We start from the raw sequence: 6,421 nt of genomic DNA, 5'->3' as shown, positions 1-6,421 counted from the left end.
AAAAAAAAAAAATGAAGAAGGAAAAGAAAAAAAATAATGGCATAGGGAAGTGAGATAAAAAGAAAAATAAATGAGTAAAAGGGGACAAAAGAAGGAGGGAAAGAGGGAAGGATGCAGAAAAAGGGAAGAAAGAAAAAGAAAAAAGGGAGAGAGGGAGAAAAATACAAAACAAAATAAAACTGATGCAAGTATTTGCTGCCAAGCACAGCTGCAGCAGGAACAGGGATCTCAATCCTGGAGAGCTCCCACTGCTGTCCACAGAGGGGTGGAGACAGATTTTGTTGACCATGGAGGTGGGGATGGGAACAAAAAGAAAGAAAAGAAGAAGAAAAAAAAAGGGTAAAGAGGAAGAAACAAAAGAAAATTTTAAAAAGAGGAAAATAAGGTAGAGAGAAGGAAGAACTTAGAAGGAAAAAAGAGCAAAAAAAGGAAGAAACAAATAAAGCCACATAATATTGTCAAAAGGGACAGCCACCAGACATTGCTGCACCAGGGTGTACACTTCCAATCAGGCAGGTGCAAGGACAGGTGCTACTAAATGAGTGGGCAGCAGGGGAGGGGCTTCTACTCTTGGGAAAGACAGAAGGACAGAAGAACTAAATAGAAAGATGGAAAAAAAAAAAAAAAAAGCAGCCCAGCACTGGCAGTGGGGGGACTTTGACCAGGTGCAGGGTGGGTGGGGATGCAGAAGGTCTTGTTTCTGGTCATGGGGAGGTTGTGCAAGGTAAGGAGGGAGGACACACCTCTCTGGTCACCTGATCACCAATGTGGGTGCTAGTGCAGTCCTGGGCAATTAGAGCCAGCTACCTGGTTCAAGCCCCCTATAGCCAGGAAAGGGAGGGACCAGACATGGCCTTGGAGACCTCAGGACCAGCAGGATATCCAGGTTAAAAGGGGCAGAAGGCGAGGCTAGGCCCCAAGCTCCCTAGAGCCAGGAAAGGAAGGGACTAGGAGGGCCTCAGGGACCTCAGGAGTGGCAAGATATCCAGGTTAAAGGGGCAGGAGGCAAGGCTAGGCTCCAAGCCCCCTAGAGCCAGGAAAGGGAGAGACCAGGAGTGGCCAGGGACCACAGAGTGGCAAGTTTCAGGTAGGAATCAGGAAGAGGATGCAGAGGTTTCCAACAGCTAAGGCAGATAAACTTGTCTGTCAGTTTGTCATCCTGTGAGGATTGTACATTGCTGTGAGGCTTGAGGCTGTGCCATTGGTGTTTCAGACGCTAGCAGAGTTGCACATGGTGCACAGGTTTCAACGCAGCTTACAGACTAGGACAGACTAGGAAGAAGGAGGAGGCCATCCACTTCTTAAAAATTGGCCAGTGAAAAACCTTGTGAACAGCAGGGAAAGCTGTCTGATACATTACCGGGCAACTTTATGAATAGCTTGGAAACATTGTCCAACATAGTGCAGGACAACTAGACCCTTGGGTTGGAAGGCATTCAAAATAGGACTGAGAAAGAGCTGCCTCATTAAAGTTAAAACCAACCTTAATAACATGGATAAAGTAAGTCTTTCAGGACCTCCATGTGCTGATGCGGCACAACTCAAATTGAGGAGAAACAGCTGCAAATATCTATTAATAATCAGAACAGAAAATGCATGAAGTGTGAATGTAGGAAGATTGGAAGTTGTCAAAGATGAAATGGAATGTATAAAGATTGATATCCTAGGCTTTAGTGAACTGAAATGGACCGATTTTGGCCATTTTGAATCAGACAACCCTATGATCTACTATGCCGGGAATGACAAATTGAAGAGGAATAGCATGGTATTCATCATCACAAAAGATGTTTCTAGATCTGTCCTAAAGTACAATGCTGTCAGTTATGGGATAATATCCATACGTCTATAAGGAAGACCAGTTAATATGACTATTGTTCAAATTTATACACCAGCCAACAAAGCAAAAGATGAAGAAATTGAAGATTTTTATCAACTTCTGCAGTGTGAAATTGACTGAACATGCAATCAAATGTATTTCTTATCACTGGTGATTGGAATGCAAAAGTTGGAAACAAAGAAGAATCACCGGTAGTTGGAAAATTTGGCCTCGGTGACAGAAATAATGCTGGACATCACATGACAGAATTTTGTAAGACCATTGATTATTCATTGCAAATACCTTTTTTCAACAACACAAATGGCAGCTATACACATGGACTTCAACAGACAGAGTACACAGGAATCAGATTGACTACATCTGTGACAAGAGACTATAGAAAAATTCAATTTCTTCAGCCAAAACCAGGCCAGAAGCTGATTGTGGAACAGACCATCAGCTGCTCATATGCAAGTTCAACTTGAAGTTGAAGACAATTAAAACAAGTCCATGAGAGCCAAAATATGATTTTGGATATATCCCTCCTGAATTTAGAGACCATCTAAACAAAAGATTTGATGCACTGAACACCAATGACCAAAAACCAGAAGAATTATGGGGTGACATCAAGAATATATATCATCCATGATGAAAGCAAGATGTCATTAAAAATATGATAAAGAAAGAAAAGACCAAAATGGATGTCAGAAGAGACTCTGAAACTTGCCCTTGAGTGGAGTAGCTAAAGCAAATGGAAGAAATGACAAGATAAAAGATCTGAACAGAAGATTTTAAAGAGCAGCTAGAGCAGACAAAGCCAATTACTAGAATGAAATGTACTAAGACCTGAAGTTAGACAAACAAAAGGGAAGAACACGCTCATCATTTCTCAAGCTGAAAGAACTGAGGAAAAAATTTAAGCCACGAGTTGCAATATTGAAAGATTCTATGGGCAAAATATTGAAAGATGTAGGAAGCATCAAAAGAAGATGGAAAGAATACACAGAGTCATTGTACCAAAAAGAACTAGTTGATCTTCATCCATTTCAGGAGGTGGTATATGTTCAAGAACCAATGGTATTGAGGGAAGAAGTGGAAGCTGCACTGAGGGAATTGGTGAGGAACAAGGCTCTGGGAATTGACAGAATACCCATTGAGATGTTTCAACATATGGATGCTCCGCTGGAAGCACTCACTCGATTATGCCAAGATATTTGGAAGACAGCTACCTGGCCAACTGACTGGAAGAGATCCATATTTGTACCCATTCCAAAGAAAGATGATGTCACAGAATGTGGAAATTATCAAACAATATTAATATCGCATGGAAGTAAAATCTTAGTGAAGATAATTTAAAAATGGCTGCAGCAGTTTATTGACAGAGAACTTTCAGAGGTGCAAGCTGGATTCAGAAGAGGATGGGGAAAAAGGGATATCATTGTTGATGTCAGATGGATCTCGGCTCAAAGTAAAGAATACCAGAAAGATGTTTACTTGTGTTTTATTGACTATGAAAAGCATTTGATTGTGTGGATCATAATGAATTGTGGATAACATTGAGAAGAAGGGGAATTCCAGAACCCTTAATTGGGCTCATGAGGAACCTGTACATAGATCAGGAGGCTGTCATTAAACAGAAAAAGGGAACACTGCATGGTTTAAAATCAAGAAGGGAGTGTGTCAGGGTTGTATCCTTTCACCGTACTTATTCAATCTGTATGCTGAACAAATAATCCGAGAAGCTGGACTATATGAAGAAGAATGTGGCATCAGGGTTGGAGGAAGAATCATTAACAACCTGTGATATGCTGACGACACAACTTTGCTTGGTGAAAGTGAGAATGACTTGAAGGACTTACTGATGAAGATTGAAGAATACAGTCTGCAGTATGGATTACATCTCAATATAAAGAAAACAAAAATCCTCATAACTGGACCTGTATACGGCATCACGATGAATGGAGAAAACATTGAGGTTGTCAAAGACTTCACATCGCTTGGTTCTACAATTGACGCCAATGGAAGCAGCAGTCAGGACATCAGGCGACACATAGCACTGGGCAAACCAGCTGCAAAGGACCTCTTTTAAGTGCTGAAGAGCAAAGATGTCTCCTTGATAACTAAGGTAAGCCTGACACAGCCATGGTATTTTCAATCACCTCATATGCATGTGAGAGCTGAACAATGAAGAAGGAAGACCAAAGAAGAATTGATACTTTTGAGCTGTGGTGTTGGCAAAGAATGCTGAAAGTTCTGTGTATTGCTAAAGAACTGATATTTCTGTCCTAGAAGAAGTGCAGCCAGAATGCTCCTTGGAGGTGAGTGTGGCCAGACTTTGTTTCACATACTTTGGTCATGTTGTTAGAAGAGACCATTCCCTGGAGAAGGATGTCATGCTTGGTAAGGTCGACAAAAGAGGAGAAGGCCCTCACCGAGGTGGATTGACACGGTGGCGGTGGTGATGGCCTCAAGTGTAGCAAGAATCCTGGAGCTGGCTCAGGACCGGACGCTGTTTCGTTCTGCTGTGCATAGGGTCACTATGAGTCAGAGATGACTCGATGGCACTTAACAGCAACAACAATCTGGTTCCTGTTCTGATCAGAATACTGCTTGCAGTGATTCAAAATGGCCATGCTGTCCTGCTTAGCGGCTTACTGCTCCTTGTTCTTCCTCTCATTGGTGTTTGATTTGTTTTATATCCTTTCCTTTAAAGCTGGGATCCAGGACTGTCATCCATAGCTGTTTCCCTAGTTTTCCCAAGTTTTTGTTGTAGAGGTCTGGGTAGTATATCTACCTAGTCTACCATCTTGGACCCAGAACCCCTCTATAACAATCAAGATAAAGAGAACCTCCTTATCATGGCCTTTAAAACCTCACATTGTCTGCCCCATATCTGCATCTATAATATGACTGGTAGCTTACCTCCCCAAAAGCTGTAAGCTCCAGAAGGGGAGGGGCCATATTTGTTTTTCCCCGTACAATTATATCCTCAATGACAATCTAGTATAGTGCCTGACACAGAGTGGGAACTCATTAACTCTTCGTATCTGGCCTGGGATTTTTATCGTATATACACGTGAAAGTGTTTTTAATGAACAGTTTCATAGAAGATATTTGTTCATGTTTCTTATATCAGTGAACAGCAACAACACTCTGCTGCTTGTGGATGTCAGACATCTGGGAACAATTCTATCTTTGTTTCATCATTCCCCTTTCCATATCTAAATGGTCTTGTGTCCTTATCAGTTCTACTTTACAAATGATTCTCCCAGTTGTTCACTGGTGTCCAACCTCTGATATGCCTTGGTCCAGGCTTCATCAATTCTTGAAGTTACTTCTAACCTGGTCTTTCTTCTTTCTTATTCTTCAATTCATCTTCTAGAAGCTCTGGTAGCATAGTGCCTAAGGCACTTGACTGCTCACCAGAAGGCTGGCAGTTCAAACCCACCAGCCACTCCTCGGAAGGAAGGTTGGGCAATCCTACTTCCGTAGTGATACTGCCTCGGAAACCCAAGGAGGGGTCGCTATGAGTCGGGGCCGACTCGACGGCAAATAACAACAACAACAAGGGGAAACTTTCTAAAACTCAGACAAAACCATGTCATTCTCTTGCCTTAAAATCCTTCAGGGTACCCCACAGAAGATAAGATCTTATCACAACATATAAATCCCTTCATAATTTGGGGCCAGTCTGCTTTTTGAGACTGTATTCATTTAATGAATATTTATTGAACATCTATCTGCCAGGGGATCTGCTGAAAACACAGTGGTGCATAAGATTGTACTACCTGTCTAATGGTAGATGCCCCTTTGAGCAATCATACGTAGCTAGTGTGTGTGGTTCCTAGAATCTGCCACTCCCTCATATTTCTTTGCCATGACTGAGGTGCTCCTTCGCATCATATATTTTGCCTTAGTCATCATTGTCTCTCCAGAGAGTTGAAGGATATCTGGTGAGTTGTATATGTTATTGTTGTTATGTGCCATGTCGAGTGGGCCCCGACTCATAGTGACCCCTCCTTGGGTTGCTGAGGCAGTATTAGATAGGTACTCAATAAATGTTTGCTGACTGAGAAAATGTTTTCTTGAAATGTGAGACCCAAGAAGTCATGGTGTATATTATGGGCACTTCTGTGCCAAACAGAATTTGAAAGCTTAAGAAACCATAATTGATTGTAGTCATTTTTTTTTTGCCATGTAATAAAAGTTGGTATATTTTAAAATTTGGGAATCCATTTTATTCAATATCCTTTTTTTTAAGTGGAATCCATTTGTAAACTGGCACTTCATAAAGCTCATAATTATAGGAAAAGATTAACTTGTATGACCTGAACAATGTAGATAGAGTTATCACAAATCTCAGCAGTAAATATTTTCATTTGATCCCATCTCACTTTGATCCATGATGGGCTTTGGTATTGTCTGGTATAGTAAAATGTTGATATTATCCATCCTGGAATTTTCCAGATTTTCTTCCAATGGATTGGAGTAGACATTTCAGCAATTCATTTCAAACTAGGTCTCTCAGACATCTCTTTTGCCCCAGAACACTTTCCCCTCTCCCCCAATATTAACTACTTTCTATGACAATAAATCCTGGTTAGA

This window comes from Orycteropus afer, unplaced genomic scaffold (assembly GCF_000298275.1).
Source record: "Orycteropus afer afer isolate SDZICR_OR568_19922 unplaced genomic scaffold, OryAfe1.0 scaffold00296, whole genome shotgun sequence".
Lineage (NCBI taxonomy): Eukaryota > Metazoa > Chordata > Mammalia > Tubulidentata > Orycteropodidae > Orycteropus > Orycteropus afer.
This window is presented reverse-complemented; position numbering follows the sequence as displayed.